Consider the following 17,554-nt stretch of genomic DNA (forward strand, 5'->3'; position numbering starts at 1 on the left):
AATACCTGTTAGCTGTCAACTGAATATACACCGGAAGCCCCAAAACCTTGGTTGTTCCGCCCAGAGGCTAAATCATTGTCAGACGATAGCCGATGCATTCTGAGATTAACGCTCCCCTGATGCAACTAACCATTCAGCACATTTTCTGAATGGTTCGTTGGCTGAAATGTTCTGAGAGACATCTATGCAGGACCGTGATATGTGATTTAAGGCCCTAGATCAAAGCAAAACAGGACCTACTGGCTTGACCATGCACGAACACTGAAAAAAGGCACAAAATATTAAAAAAAAAAGCCAAGTAAGTGACAGATATATTACAAGTCTGTTCATTAATATTGCTTTTTTTATTCAACCAGAGCGTCCTATAAATGAATTACACCCTTACACCCACCCACCCCCACACACAACTGTAAACATGCAGAAATATTGATTGAGAGTCGTTCTCCTTGAGGAGGTGAATCCAGCCGTGCCTCCACCAAACTGGCCGAATTCAAACACCCGTTCTCCAGCGTAGCCAAGAATCCAGCGATACATTAACAGGATTATTTGTTAACTATGCATCTCATAGTGACACAGCTTGCCTTGCCATTGCTTTGACCTAATTGGTTCACATGGGGAGAGAATGGGCTCTTATTGGCCCGTAGTCGTTTCGATTGGCAGCCGTGACATTGACTGCAGCGATGAGGGGGGACTGTCATTGTGGGTGGTACTGTAGGAAGCATGGTGGGCAGAGGCCACACACACACACACACACACACACACATATAAATGTAAGTACACAGACACACATCGTCTCCCTCCTTTTGTCCTTTGCGGAGTGGTGATCGCCCCTCCTCTCATGCCCCTGTGTTCCCCAGGGGAGGCCAAACCTGCTGTGCCATCAGAAGCTCATCCCGTCTTTTCTCTCCCCCTCCCTCAGCCCTAATCTCATCATATCTCACGCACTCGTCTTCCCTCCTCCTCCTCTCCTGTAGCACTGCCACACCACCAGGATTAAGAATATTAAAACTATTCTGTTGATTTCAGGCCTGTGACCTTCCTCAAAAAGTCCTCCCTCTTTTCTTCAGACAGCCCTATTATTAATCCTTTTTCCCCCCCTCTCTATTCTTACTTTTCTCTTTGACTATTCAGACGTGATGCTCACTGTCCTGTCAGAAATCCTGCATAGAGATGAAGCCGTGGTGTTTTGTGCCAAAGCGAGGTCATTTCAATGGCAATATTGCTGCCGGTATCTTTATTTGGCCACGAATATTCTGCAAGATCGTATCACATCGTATCTGCAGTTAAAACACAAAGAAGCGCGAGTTTCAGCTCAAACAAAGACGTTTCATTTCCAGCTTCGCTACAGTTTACTGTCCATGAAAATACAATTGCATCATGATTTTTTTATCCCAGCAAATCAAATAGGAAACTGAAATAAATGCAAATGAGTTTTTTTTCCCTTTATTATGATTTCTCACCAAGTGTGCACCGCCTGACTGTATCTCAATATGAATCCATGAAGATGGCTACTGCCTCAGTAAAACCTGAGGGGATTTCAGCATCACATCTTGACAGCAATTAGTGGCACAATCTGTTTCATGCTTGCTGATATAACTAGGCTCTCGACAGATCTCATACTGAAGTGTTACAATGTTCTGTACATCTTAATATTATTCAACTGTGGAAGAGGAGAAACACACAGGACTCAGCCTACAAAAATCAACTGTGCTTTTTAAGCAGATGTTTCAATCAAAAGAGGAAAAAAAAAATAAGATAACATGATTTTTCACCTTACTGTGGCCTTTCGTGTAACAATCTGGAGTTTTTTTGTGTCCATGGCTTCCTATCTGGGGTGTTGAAGAGATCTTTATATCTGTAATGTTTTGGTAAAAAAAAAAAATAATGAACAAACACAAGACCGAAAGAAATGCAAAGACAGACAGATGCAAAGACAAAATTAGGTTCTAACAATTCAGCTTGCTCTATTCTTCAAAATCAAAACGCGACAAAAAGAAAAACATATCTGTAACATTCACCAAAGCCTGTGATGCCTGTTTTAAATGATAGATTCTTGTACAAAAACATATAAAATAGCAGAAAAGACTTACAGATACAAACACAAAATGAAGATAAAGAAATGCCTTCAAATATTCTGGAGGGGAGGATTTAAAAAAAAGTAAAAAGAAATGCTTCTTTAAGAAAATGTGTATGTTTTTTATTCGATTTTCTAGTAGTTGCAAACAAAACTTGGTGTTTTTTCTCTTTGTGTGTTGTGTGTTGTCTTAATATTTGAATGTATTTTACTGCAGTGCGAATTTGCCAAAGATATCATATCACTTGATTTCTCTCCTTTATTTTTTGTTTCTTTGTCTTTTTTTGTTCCTGAATTGTGACCAACTTTTGTTCAGAAAACTGGAAATAAATGGTGAATTTGATATTATGCTTATTTTTCATATTTCTATTGTTAATATTATTGATATTTTATTTTCTTGGTTTTGAGTTTACTGTGAAATATTAAATTGCAGTTTGCTTGATGCATCTCTTCATACTCAGTCTGTGTACCTGTCCATCCGTCCACCTGAGTGACTGTTGTTGGTGAATTATTCCATTTATGTACCTGTAATGTGAAGCTAAGAAGTAATTATTTGTAAATATTTGCCATAATTTTATTGGTCCTTCAGAATAAAAAATAATTTTTTGGAAGTTAAAGGTTCTGTGTCAGTACTTATACACTTAAAGGAAAAATATCTAATATATTTACTGTACTAAACAATAAAATGACCATGATCACAGATGTGTGAAACGTACTAAGTTAAAATACTTGCTTCTCTGACAATAATGCTACAGTTGCAGTGTCCTCCTTTGAAACTTCAAATCCAGATGTTAATGTTTGCTTGTTTCATGTTTATTAGAGCTAAAATGAATGTTGAATGTTCCTCGAATGAGCAAGTGTCTGTTTATGAGTCATAAGAAATCATTGATAATCTTTTAGAAGGAGTAGAAATTTATAGCAGTTAAATTGAGCAATATGTTAATGGAGTCTGGCAGGCAGTGAGACAGGCAGCCGCTGAACTCCCGAGTGTGTATTTTCAGAGTAGCGGGTCTTTAGGATAAGGCTGAATTTTACATCGACAGACTACTGACACAGCTGATCCGCTTACAGCGTAGAACTTGCCATTGCTTGTTTTTTGTTAAATTGTAATTTTGCACTTGTCTTGCACTCCTGCAGTGTTCCTGCAGCCTGCCTGAGCTTCCTTGAGTCTGGGGAGGAGGGGGCAGGGGGGAAACAACTTACTTCAACCATAGGTCATATATTTAAGAGGATGTATTTAATATACCATCTATGGCTCTGACTCACTATTTGGACTGCAGTACTAATTTTCGGAGGTAGAATTGTTGGATATTGCCCCTTTAACAATACACACATTTATCACTGGTGACACATTCCTCAGCATCCAGCATCATCCTGGACAGCCAGAGACTTCCAGAGCAGGAGGTTGTTTGTGTCTCAGTGTGACCCCGCAGCGCAGCTTTTATCCTGGGGACACTGATCTCATCTCGAGCGTCTGTCTGGAGGTGAGGAGGTGGGGGACACAACTAAACCCCCTCCTTCTCCTCACCCCACCACTCTGCGTGAATGTGAGTGTCCCAGTGCTGCAGTCTTGGCTGCTGGCCGAGTCTAGGAGGGGGCAGAGGTGTGTGTGTATATGTGCTTGTGTTCGTGTGTGTGTGTGCGTGTGTGTGGAGGAAAGGAAAAGGAGGAGAAAGGGGGAGGAGGACGGGGGGAGAGGGGTGATAATAGGACACAAGCCACGACATGGCGACAACACGCCACACACACAGAAAACAGCACAAACCCAGCTTGAGACACTGGCCGGGCTGTCCACAGCTTGGGTGCCTGCCCAGGACGCAAGAATGCCACAGTGTGCTTTTGTGTGTGCATGTGTGTGTGCGTGTCCAAGCTTTTGGTTACCTGCCAACTAAAAACAGCCCGGTAAGGTTGTTTAAGAATGAATCGTATTGTAAGTATAAACAGTTGCTGAAAGCTAACAATCACTGTTTTATGCCAGTAATCAGGGCTGGATTAACCTGCTGAAGGGGCCCGTCCACACACATTTCTCCATCCCATTTGTTCAACTAAAGTTCCAGAAACTAACCAGTATTACCACACTGACATACTTCCATTTCACAGGTTTACACTGTCAGTTAGTTTGTAACAGTTTGATTACAAACTACCTTATTTAAAGGGACATTTCTCCAATTTTACTGTACATGTTGAAGTCAATTTACTGGTCATGGGAGGTACAACACAGCCTGCGAAATCATCTGTGAAAATGTTATCTGTACCTCTGGTGGAAGCTTTGCCAGGTCTGAAAAACACTGGTGGAGGATGTTGCTTGAAAGATGTGGGCTGCTGCAGGGATGATGACATTTTTGCAGACCAAACCGGAAGTTAGCATCACTCACATGGTTCCCTCCACAAAAAGAAAATGGGATTTCTAGATTGGATTTTGGATTATTGCAGAAAATAAACTCTGTGACAAGCAAAAGTTTATCACCCTTCACTTACAAACACCACTTTTTTTGGATTTTGAAGCGTGAATGAAATCGGTATAGCTAATGTTACACCGCTGGTAACCACCAGTAAGTGACTAGTGTTCTGCGTGATGGCGTTTAATGTACCCAACAACCTCTGCAGTCTGAGTTAGCCACTTATAAGCAACTGCTTATTTTAAGACATGTAAAAGCCTCAAAATTAACAAGAGGGTATTTACTGACATACTTAATACAAAATACAAAATATTATGTGTTAACCACAGTCCTTATTTCAGGCATATAATCAAAAACCCACTCATTGACAACTGAGTTGCATTATAATAATTGTGAGATTCAATGATTTTCAGCAAATCACCCACCTACCTATACAGTTTTAATAGGGGGAACTATTTATTTATTAAGTCCATGTTTGCATTGGGTACTAATTTAAACTATCACACACTAGGGTATAGAGTCCCTCTGTTAGTCATTTTTAAGGAGACAGACACATTTCTTCATGTTTTTGTTTTTTACCTATTTTCATTTTACACAATATTTGTTAACTGTAACTTCCCTGAAATGATAATAGTGTTTCTTCAGATGGCAATTGCACAAATAATAATGTTTTGAGAAAAAATAAGTTTTGCAATGATGGTTGTCTCTTAGTCATTCTCAAGGTTCTCAGGGATCCCAGTCAGTAGTCCTTGTATATTAAATATGTTGGTAGGATGACGATTAAGGTATAGATGGACCTAATAAAGCTATGCTGAAATTTGGCCAAACATTCACTGTTAGTAACAGTGTTTGTCTGACAGGTGCAGAGCTGCTGTAGCATCTGTCAGATCAATGTCTGCTAGAAGAATGAGGGTTTGACAGTGTTGAGTTAGTTAGACAACAGTGCCACACCCTCTGCCCTCTTTACTCTCCTCCTATTGCTTCAGATTACATAACATGACTAGGTACTGACATGTTCTACCTCCCCTCCCCCACCCCTCCTCCTCCTCCTCCTTTTTATATGAGAGCAGGAGACAGACAACAGTGGTACTTATGGAGGCCAAGAAGTCATGCAAATTAACGTCAGTCAGCATCAGTATTTTTTGGCCCTCCAGAGCCCCTGTAGGGAGGAGGTGTGGGGCCAACTGAGTATAATTGGGCCTCAGCTGATTAGTGGAGAGGGGCTCATGCAGGAGAGAGAGGGGGATGAGAAGAGGAGATGCTGAGGAGATATTAGAAGTGAGAGAGCAGGGCCTTTGAATCAAACAGGAGGAGAAGAAGAGAGAAACTGACAAAACATACAGAAGAAAAGGATGTAGCAGAGAGTGTGCTAATGCAGGTGCTGCATATTCATGACTGCTGCTGTGTTTGCCTTCTCTACTCTATACTGTTTACTGCAACAAGTGTATTTATCTTGTATTCAGATGTTGTGTTTAGGAGTGGAAACATCACTGAAGATGTATGACTGGCGTGTGAAAGCTTTTGCTCTTGTTAAACCTCTCTTCCCATCATTCCCAGTAGTTACAATACTGTACTCAGTAAGTTCATTGTTGAGATCTGGGAACATGGCAACATTCATGAAGAAGTCAGACAGAGAAAGAAACACAAGCGTACAGATGATCATTCAGAATTTAACAACCACATCAACAGATGTTTTTTATGTTGCTGTTCCCTCTGTCTGATGAGCCAAAGACAAATTTCCACCCTGGCGAATAATAATAATAATAAAGATATACTAGCAATGATCTTGCATATTGTAAACTAATTGGGCCTCATGCAAGAATCACTCGCACAAACAGATTTGTTCTTAAGTGGTGCATACGAGTGATGTAGGCGAATGTGTCGCATTCGCTAATTTTCTCAGATTTTAAATTTTCTTTCACATACAAACGCAGTTTCCAAGTAGTCCAGACCTGTCATAGGGTCATATGCAGTCAGTCTGCTGGTATCCAGACCGAAGTTTTTCAGCAATGACTGCACATTTTATTAGTTTGATGATATTTTGAGTTTGAAAAATAAATTACGCTTCATTTGACTTCATTTGAAATCATAATATAATTGTAAATTCACATATAAACCTGTCCTTCATTCAATGATCTATTATCACATGCTGTCAGGTGTTTCAGCCGTATATTTGCTCATGCAGGTTTATGAAGTCTGTCCAGATGAACATTCTCACTTATTCTGACCTCTGTCTCTGTGATGAAGACTTAACCCTCTCCTCTTGCTGCAGTTATTGATTCCTCCTTACTGTGGCTGTGGCGAGTGTTTTTTCTCTAAGTCATTTTCATATCGTGACATTTCTTCTTTATTTCTGACAGTCTGACCCTCCGGTAACACAACATTACACCATTTGCTTTTCCCATTTCTTTGCTTTAGCAAGTCTTTTAATTCTTCTGCTGATGCTGTTTAAATGACTGATTTTCCTTTATAGATCTCTGAAAGCAGAAAGTCAAACTCCAAACTAAGTTTTTATTTTTTCTTCTCATCTTCTTCTCATTTTTATAAATGAACACTTCCTGACATATGGGGCAGGAAACACAGCCATATATGGTATTATTTGGATGCTAATTATGCTAATTTACAAGTTTCATGCACATGCACTCAAATATGCACCGGTGGATAATTTACACAGTTATCTGAAGTTACGAGCGTTTGTTGCATTTGACATGGCGTGTGAAAGTGTTAATAGTTAATGTTAGTAGCATTAGGCCCATTGTCTCTAGGCCAGATCTAGAGTCAGTGTTTGTTTTGTCTGTTTTGTGCTATGGTAGAAGCATGACGGTGCCCACATCCTCTGTAGATATAACGGCTCATTCTGAGATAACAAAAATACAACCATTCCTATTTTCAGGTGATAATACACTAATGAAAACATACTTATGAATACCATATTCCATTTCTGCTGTATTCTGTCAATAAAGCCCTATAAATGCTACACAATGGACCTTTTCGGCAACTAAAACACTTGGTTCGGAATAGATTGTGGTTACAATTAATAAGAAGGCAAATATTAATTGCAGGTCACAAATTGAACACAAATATCTAAAAGGATAAAATAATAAGGTTGTGACATTTTATATCCAAAAGGTCAAAGGTCAACTACACTGTGACATCATAATGTTCAGCTTTCTATCAGTCTTCTGTACTCCCCTGTAAAAAAAAAAAGCTTAAGGATTTCTCGTGGTTCTGGCGAGCCTCAGTTTTTGAAAAACCTTGAAAAACATGCATACAGTATAACATAGATCTACTGGCAGTGTTTGGGGAGTAACTAGGCAAATTTAATTAAATTACAAATAAGTTCCATGTAAATAAATTTCAAAATAAATGTAATTCTAATAATTTATAGATGAGAAAAAAAACTATGTTTTATGTGTGAACAGCAGTAACTAATCAAAATGTTTGTGATTACAAAGGGGTTACATCTGATTATTCCTTTCAAGCTGCCTGATGAAGATCTCCTAGTTTTGAGATGAAATGTTATAATGTTTTAAAGCAATAGTATCCAACCTGATGGTCAAAATAATGTTATTTTTTAATTTTTAATTTTTTAACATCAGTGCCAATAAATCAATACTAATCAAAAACCACTGAAAAGTTTGGAATTAAACAGTCTGAGAAGAAAAAAAATCACTCTTGTTGAACTAGCCATCACCCACTGACATTTGCAAACAGCGATGAGGGACTGCAGCTGACATTGCTTCATTTAAAAGATGCAGTAAGCGATTCTTGAGAAAGACAGTTGATTGTTGAGCCACGTTCCCAAATCATGAAATTCTGATGTTTTGGGAATGAGATTCAGCAATCAGTTTACTGACCAAATTTTACCGACAGGTGATTTCCCCAAGTGTCCATCACAGGGTAGATTCTCTAAAGTCTGAAAAGAGAGCCAAGAGGAGGAGCAGAAGTCTAGTTTTCACATAGACCACTTGAATTACATTATGCTGAAAGGTTATAACGGAATTTGCCAAATAACACAGAAAATAAACTGCCTATCCCAGCTTTAATGAGTCACAAGGAAGTCTTAATCTGACTTTTGCAGGTAATTGCATGCCACCAGTTTCTATCATCGCCTTTCATCATTTGGTTTTATTACGTGCAACTCTAGCAAGTCTGTTAAAAATTCAGAGCCAGAGAGAAGCAAGTCAGTCATCTGCTGGTCTGACGGTTGGCTCATCAAATGAACAGAAACTCTCTGACAGACTCACAGTGAAAAAATGTGGTTTGACCTTATCACAGAAGACATTTGGACCTCACAGAATCAGCCTTTACATGCTTCTCATTGCCCTTTACAGCAGCGTCCGTGTTCACACACACTCTCACACACACACACACTGAAGTCACAGAGATGATGGTTACACAGTGACAGTGGTAAAGATGAGCGAGGCTTGTGCAGAGTGCTTATGTGCTGTGTTTCGGTCATTAAAGCCCCCCGGACACCAGAAATGACGAGACATGTAGTTCCATGTAAAGTTTTTTCTCCCGCCCTCAGCCCGTCACTCACAATCATTTCCCCACACAGATACTACATGTAACAAATGTCAGACGTGAGTATAGTGGGTGTGTGTGTGTGTGTGTGTGTGTGTGTGTGCGTGTGTGTGTGCGTGTGTGTACATGTGTGTCAGTGTGTGGATGTCGGACCATTGACAGGCATGGAAGCAGCTTGTTGAACTAATAGCCTAACTAATGTGTCTACATTCCCTCCCTCCCCCCTCACCTCCCTCACCCCCTCTTCCCTCCGCAAAACTGACATCTATGAACCGAGGACGGAGGGAGGCAGAAAAGGGAGAGAGGAGGGAAAAAAGGGGGAGAAGAGTGCGTTGACAAGCGGCAGACCCTCTCGCCCTCCCGTCTGACTCCGTCTATCTCCACCTCGCTCCCTGAGGGTTTGTCTCTGAGGATGGTGCTATGATGAATAGGCCTGTCTCAGCTAACCTAGCAGAGACCAATTAGAGAGAAGAAGAAGAAAAAGAAGAAGAAAAGATAGGAACAGAAAAACAATGAGAGAAACTGAAGCAGAGGGAGAAGAAGAGACAGGGAGGGGAAAGAAGAGATCGAGAGGAAAGGCAGATAGGTTAAGAAGGAGGTAGGAGGATTGGGGTAAAGAGGAAAGTTTAAGACAATGTATGTTGGGAGTACTGTTGTCTACGTGTGTGTGTGTGTGTGAGGGGGCGAGCTGTCAGTGCTGAGGGAGAGGCAGTGTGAGAGGGGCTGGCCTCTTAAGTCTTAACCTCATCTTCTGCTGCAGGAGAGGCTTTGACAGCAGAGACGCACAAACAGGACTGACCCTCACAAAACACTTCCTCCTCCTCCTCCTCCTCCTCCTCCTCCTCCTCCTCCAGAGAAACCTTTCACTGCTGCACTCCTTCTTCCACATCTTCCTTATCCCTCCTTCTTCCAGCTAATTATTCTGTTAGTCCTGATTGTGTTAACAGCCCAGATCCTTTGTCCACCAAGTTGAACTAACACATTAAGTTTAAGTGATACTTTTTAATATAAATAAATGGACTAACGTGTGCTTGTAGGCCTCTCTGGATGATTGCTAATATTGGCTTTCACTGTTGTGTTTTTAGACTACATTTCCCAGAGATCTCCTCAATCAAAGAGTGTGGAAAATGGTACATGTCATTTGATTTCATTTTATGTTATTTTTTCTTTTTTATTACTGTTATTGACTTGTGTTTTATCATCTTATAACATATTATGTCGTCAAATACTGACACTTTGGGATGGCAGCTACCAACTCACTACCCAGTGATGCCAACAATAAAGTGACTGCCCCAGCTTTAATTGAACAAGAAGTGATTTAAAATACCTTCTCTGTTTCTAATTGGTCTTTGCTGGATAAAATCTGCTGGCATCCAGTCATGTTTTCTGTTTCTGGCCGCAATATCAATAGAGGAAGGCCAGTGTAGTTAGCATTAGCACTGATAGTCAACCTGCGAAGAAAACGAAAATGAAATAGAAAATATTTAAAGAAAACTTATGTACTCCTTACCATGAGCTTGGTATAGGATTGCCAGGTCTGCGACTTTTGAAGTGTTGCTGCAGGATGATTTTTTTTTTTGTCTGCTGATGAGATGAACATATTTTGCATGCAAATTACATTAATAATATCTATAATACACATCCATATTTTAAATGAAATATTGTTCATATCTAAATCCCACCAAACTGACTAGATAAGCGTGAAAATGCACAGAACTGGCACATATCACACACATAAATACACACAATTATGATGTGCTGTTGGCTTTTGGGCTGGTTTTGATCTGCTGTTGGGCTGGTTTTCTCACAGACCTGGCAACCCTGGCTTGGCACAATGTGGCAGTGCTACATCTTTCCTCATCACTCAGTGTCACATCCCCACCAACAGAAAACTGATACTGAACTAAAGCAGGTCATGAGTAAGCTATTTAATAAAGCAAGGCAGTTGTCGTGTTAACAAGCAATTAGCTGGCTAATAAGAAAAAGCACTGAGGGTTAAGATAGTTTGTGTGTTTCTTTGCAGGTGGTACATACAAAAAACCTGAGAGGCAAGGCAAGAGTTTAGTGTAAATTCATGCTAACTTGATGCAATTTCCATGCACACTAAACACATGGTATATTTATTGTGTCTAACCAAGTTATATAACATTATTTTGATGTCTTCTTTTGGCTAGAAATGCATTTTAATTGGTGTTAATCTACCATTAGCATTAGCCCAAGTGGCTAGCTATTAGGACATGGGTTGGGACATAAGTATAATAACAGCAAACACAAGAAATTTCATCTGCCAAACCTTTTTCACCTGTATTCACAGATGAAAAAAGTAACAGAAAAATGATCCTGGAAAAATGTTTTTTCAACTCCCAACCATTTCACAGATTCAAAAGAAGTTAAGAAACTTAAAAAGATTATCCTGGCAAACTATTTTGTCTGCTAAACACAACATATTTTGTTAATTGCCACTTTAACATTTCACACATAACATTTAGATAGCTGTTTGAGGGAATTAAACCCAAAATTATAGGGGTCTGATTACTGCAACATTTGGAAGTCATGAACATGAGACCCTTTCCCATCACTACCATCCATTCCACATGATGTGATCATTGCATTATACTGGAAAACTTTGGCTGCCCATGTTGGCCCAGTCTGGCCTGGGATCAAATCCCACGAACGCTTCCTCGGCTGTGTCTGCCAAGCTAATTTTCCTCCTTCAAACAAACATTTGATAAATGGCCTCCTCCTGACTCTCCTCTGCTAAAAAAGGAAAACTCTCCCTGTCCTCCTCCTCCTCCTCCTCCTCTACACCACCTCTCTTTCCTCCAGACGATCTCTACTCTGTCGTCCTCTCCCCATCTCTGAGACAATTACAAACATCCCGCTTCCCATTTATCACTAACAATTAAACAGCATGGACGGAGGCTACTTCATAAGCGGAGAGGAGAGCGGGAGGAGACGAATGCGAGTGGAATGAAGTAGAGTCAACAGTGAGAAAGAGAGAGGAAGGCTGACAGCACAATTAAGGTTTTTAATTCTCTGCTTGAGTGGGCCGGTCCAGTCTTTATGCTAATTAGGATGCCACGGCCATGTAATAAATCTCTATGATCCAGCCTCATTTCCCCTCTGTCTCTCTGTCTGTCTCTTTCACACACACTCACACACATTTACAACGGCACAGAAAGTTCAACCATTACTTTTTATGGCTGCACCCTTAGGCTGGAGTGTTAATAGTTTTGATAAAATTGTTTTTTCATGCAATTTTTAATGCTTCCCTGAGATCTGAGAGCCACAGCGTGTCAGCACACACTGTTTACTGGTTGGCCAAGCATTCGCTGCCTTGGCTCAACGCCTATACCACATGTAGTTTCTCTCCCTGTTAACTCCCTTTATTAGTGTTTTTCAGGAATGTGGTTTGCATGCGCTGCGCTGCTGGACTGCACTGCATAAACACACATTTAGAGGCACAATGAATGCAGAAAATATTCTCTTATTTCTCTCTCTTTTTCTCTTATCCGCTCATCTCCATTTGACAGACATGTCTAATGATAACATCTTCAGATGGGAAGAAAACAGCACAACAATCCGCAGATAATTGGGCGGCCACATTTAAAGACAAGGAGAGAGGAAATGAGAGAGAAAGATAAATGGACAACTGCGTGCTGTTTGTTAAAGTAGGAACTAGCAGATATATTTTCACCCTCATTTAGATCACGAGGACACACACTAATCAGTCTTTTTTTCTCTCTTGTTGATTCCTACAAAGCCAATTTAAACACAGAATCTGTGTAAAAATCAACCACAGTCGTATGTTCATTAAATAAATGAAGGTTAAAGCAGCTCCAAACAAATTGAGGTGGATTTTTACTCAAAGAAACGCACAGTAAGATCATTTTACAGCAGAGCTCAGCCTTGCTGTCCAACTCTACGACCAAACATCCTCAGCCTGGTTATCGGGTGATGCTTCTCCACTTTCTTCTGATAGTACAACATTTTCTTACTGGTGGTGCCACTGTTAGCCATTTTGTGCTGCGTGAGGGTCGAAATGGCCACGACCCCAACCACCAGTGCCAGGTGAAGCAGGTACAGGGTTACGTGGAGACAAGTCAGCAGCAGGGAGACACAGACGCAGGCAATGCACCAGGGCCAGGCCAGGAGCAGCAGCAGGGAGTGATAGGCGGAGCTGAGGACAAGAGTTGGGATGGACAGGACGAGTCTGAGCAGGGTGGAGGTGAGCCAGATGTACAGAGACAGAGGAGACAAGAGAAGAGACGCTGCTGCCTCGCTCATGGATACTGCCTAAAAGATAAAAATCCAACATGGAAATTAGGGTTGGGCTATGTCTGGCTGATGGACGATATCATTGCTGGGTCTAAAATAGTCTTCATCTTGTCACTGCTTGTCTGTGGCTTAGCTGAATTGAAAAAGAAAATAATAAACACAAGATGAACACACAGTGCAATGAACAGCAGCAACAGCTTCTTTTTATTTTCTCACCGACCTAAAACAGGCAACAACTCTATGGCAATTTTGAGGGGACACACTACCTCAAATACAGAAGGCTTTTAAATCACCATGTTACAATGGTAGAGACCGAAGTGGTTGATGACTGTTAGTCATTGCAAGGCCATCGTCCATTAGCACCAACCCTAGGCTTACCCAACACCAACATATTATCCCTTTTAACGTTGATGAAGTACGTTTGCACACTATTTGCCTATCTATGACATCAAGCAGACATGGAGCACCATTATCTGTTTTCAAACGCAAAAAATAACCAAAAACAAAAAAAAAGAAATGCTTCCATACAGCTCATCTGGTGTAATTCAAGTCTATTAAAGCCCCAACAAGCCAAGTTGACTTGAAAGATGTCATTTTTCATGCTTTTAGCCTAAATCTTCACTGTAGATCCTTCAGCTTGGAGTCACATTAACGCACACTGTCTGAACAGGGTTTGTGTGGTGTGACCACACATGTGCCTAAGTGAACGGCATGTCAGGGCTTTAGGAGACTCAGATTACACCAGACGAGTAGTACAGAGGCATTCAGTGTTTGGGTTTTTTTGGTTGTTTTTTCCGTTTGAAAACTGGTCACCATTCACTTACGTTGTTTCTGAGATTCTGTGACATTGTTTTCTGCGTGTTGTGGACAAAAAAACTGAACCCAACCTTCCATCGGCATGAGGGTGAGTAGATAAAGACTGAATTTCCAATTTGGTTGAACTATGCCTTTGACTTCTTCTCTGTAAAATAGTTGATATAAGTTACTGACTGTGCTCATAGTGTTCTGCAAGTGCAGCAAGGTTTTAGTAGTGTCCAGTATTTCACAAAAAATAAAAAAAGAAATTTAGAGAAAACTAAACTGTGGGTAAGTCTAATCTTTTTTTAAATTATCCTATCCACCTTTTGACCAGGGAAGCACCGTATCATATCACAAGTGACTGACTACTGCGCCAACCTACCTCACAAGCATTTCCATGCAAGGTGCCATGAGACGTCTGCGCCTTGTAAAGCCCTGAAAATGTACAGATATGCAGACAGAAGAACAAAAAGAAATGGATGTGTCATGCAGCTGCCTCACAAAAAAAAACAGCAAGCAAAATTGTTGGACCATATCGGTATAATAATATTTCTCTAGAAACATAAACTCACACAGGAAAAGGAGACTGAGAGCAAGTGCCAGCAGAAGCCTCATTTCTCCTGAACGCCTTTGCACCCACAAACTTGAAAACAAACAAACAAACCAGTTAAACACTGAGCTGCTCTAATCTGTTCCAGCATTCACATGATTCAGTGACAACAACAGCACATTTTAATAACTTGATCACAGCAGTCTATCATAGATTGTCATTTTTACTTACCCAAAACTGCTCCCAAACTGTGTTTACTGAGTGCTAGCTCACTTTGCTGCACACTGCTCTATGTTTTGCTAAATGTCTCAGCTTTAATTCAGTAATCCTGCTCAGGACGTTGTGCAAGACATGCTGCTCTGTTGCTCTAGTTTTCAAATCAAAGTGGACTGAACTGCACAGCTTAAGAGTGTGAGGCTTTTTCAGCGCCACCTGTTTGAGTGGCAGGACAATGACAAGAATCATTTTATGCACAAGATCATGACAGGATTTAAAGGGATAGTTCAGAGTGTTTGAACTGGGGCTGTATGAGGGACTTATCCACAGTCAGTGTATTAGCTACAGGAGATGGCAGTCAGCACGCCCCCGGTTTGTAGAAGCAGCAGGTGTAGGTAGGGTCAGCAGCAAAATGTATTTTAACCACCTAAAAATGACCTTTTACACCACCAAAGTCACACAATTACACAGACAAAATATCTGATCGAGGCAGCAGCAGACCAAAAACTCTTTTTGCGAGGCAAAAATACTGATTTTGCCATTGGAGTCTGACTTGTTTGGAGAGAGCATTATTTGGCTCATACGGCAGCAGTTTCCCATTGGAAAAGGCTGTTTTACTCCTTGTATTCATGTGCTGGCTCGGCTTGACTCAGTTTGACTCAGCACGTCAGCCCAGCTTGGCAGGGATTTGTAATTCCATTACAACAGAGCTACTCACTTGAAGGTGTGTTTTTAACCGAAGAAGACCTCAGCTTAAGTCCAGCAGTTGTAAAACAGTGAATAAAAACAGAACTTTGCAGAAATTCTTCACGCTAAAAGTTCTGTGTTATGGTGTTATTCAAAGGTTTTTATTATGAAGCAGCAGAACCAGGAAATTTTCAGTTTTCATCAGAGGTAACCTGACAAGACTTCTATAAAGCTGAAAGTGAACATGACAGTAAAATACAGCAGATACCTGAAAGCTTTGGCCCCACCCCAGAGAGGCTCCATTTCTGGTATGAATTGGCACATAAATGGTAACAGAAGTGCAAATCAGTGCTGCACGGTTCGCCAACAGTGCCAGTGGAAAAGCCCATCTGCACCCCAAAGTAGTGAAAATATTGTAAATATAGCATGCACATAAAGTGATATTGTTGTTTATGGTAAGCCTTTTTCGGTGTCGTAAATACATTTTGCTGCAGACCCCGTCCACTGAAGTACAGTGCTTAGTTTCCTACAACTGTACTCTTACTGTAGATAAATATATTGAGTATGGAAAAGTATCTCATACAACCTCACTTTGAAAAACCTGAACTATCCCTTTAAGGTTCTTTTTACAAGCAGAAAACCCTGAATCATCAACCTCCTCTGTTCCTCCTGAGGTTGGAGAAAATTAAACAATATGAGGAACAAAATTTATCACATAGAACCAAAATATTTCATAGAAAAATCAAATGTCTATCCAGCTCATGTGGCTGTTTTTGTGAGGAGAAAATCGGGAATGGCCAGAAAGGAGAGGAGAGTCTCTCCTATATGTGAGAAAGGTGACAGCTGGCTTTAAAGTCCAGCTGTTGTCTACACACACACACACACACACACACAGCTCTGATCCTCCAACCTCAGCCCAGCAGGAGTCATTACCACCACTGGAATAATGTGGATGATACGGGGCTGAGGAGGATGTTTTTTTTCTGTATCACTCCAACTCCAACCTTCACCCCTGTCTTAAATTATCATCCCCACCACCCATCCTCTCTCAGACTCTATTAAGGTTAAACCCCCCTTATCATCCTCTCAACCCACCATTACCCTTCGCTTCCCTGCTGAGACGCCAAGGAGAACCTGCCAGAAGTAAATGCCAATCAGCTGCAGCGCTGTTTGACTAAGTGGCATCTTGTCTGGGAACAGGGAGGGGAGAGGAGCCCTTCGACTCTCCTGTTTTACCCTGTTCAGATGTTGCCGGCAATGATCATCATTATTTAGTCATTCAGTCAGTCATAACAATCACGCTCCTACAGCCATTTCTGCCATAACGATGATCATCCACCATTTTGAGCATCAAAGCTGAATCATTATCCTTCATTAGTTTATTGCATTTACTTGAGAATAATGAAGAAAAGTTTTATTTTTCAAGGTGTTATACACGCCCCCTTCTTGTATTGTTCTCCGTCTTCCCTTCCCTCTCAGGTGCTCCTCATTGGGATGATTAGTGGCCCTGCTCCATATTTAAAGGTCCAGTATATCCAGTATAAAGGTCCAGTCTATAGTCACCTTAAAATATGAATGTTTTTGTTTTCTTTACCTTAGAATGAGGCGTTTATATCAACATCGGCCATGGATCCTCTTCCATGGAGGCTGTCATGTTGCACTGTTGTGTTTCTACAGTAGCCCAGAATGGACAAACCAAACACTGGCTGTAAAGTGGGCCTTTCGTGTTTTTCATGGCCCCAGTAGGTTCTTCTACATGCTTGAAAGGAGAGGGTGAAGTGAAGTAGTAAATAGTAAAGAGGGAACTACATTTAAATCTTGCTGTACAACTGTAACGTATAATAGTAAATAAATCTATCTCTGGCCCAGACTTCATCCTTCTGTTCATTATGGCAGACTCTCATAGTTTTGGTTAACATATTGCATCAACTGTAAATAAAAACATTTTGCTTTAAAATGTAATCCTTGGGTTGAGCAAACAGTTTCTCTTATTGTTGCTTTAACACAAGGATAAAATATGTCATA

The sequence above is a fragment of the Lutjanus erythropterus genome, chromosome 3 (assembly GCF_056507025.1).
Source record: "Lutjanus erythropterus isolate fLutEry1 chromosome 3, fLutEry1.hap2, whole genome shotgun sequence".
NCBI classification, from domain to species: Eukaryota; Metazoa; Chordata; class Actinopteri; order Lutjaniformes; family Lutjanidae; genus Lutjanus; species Lutjanus erythropterus.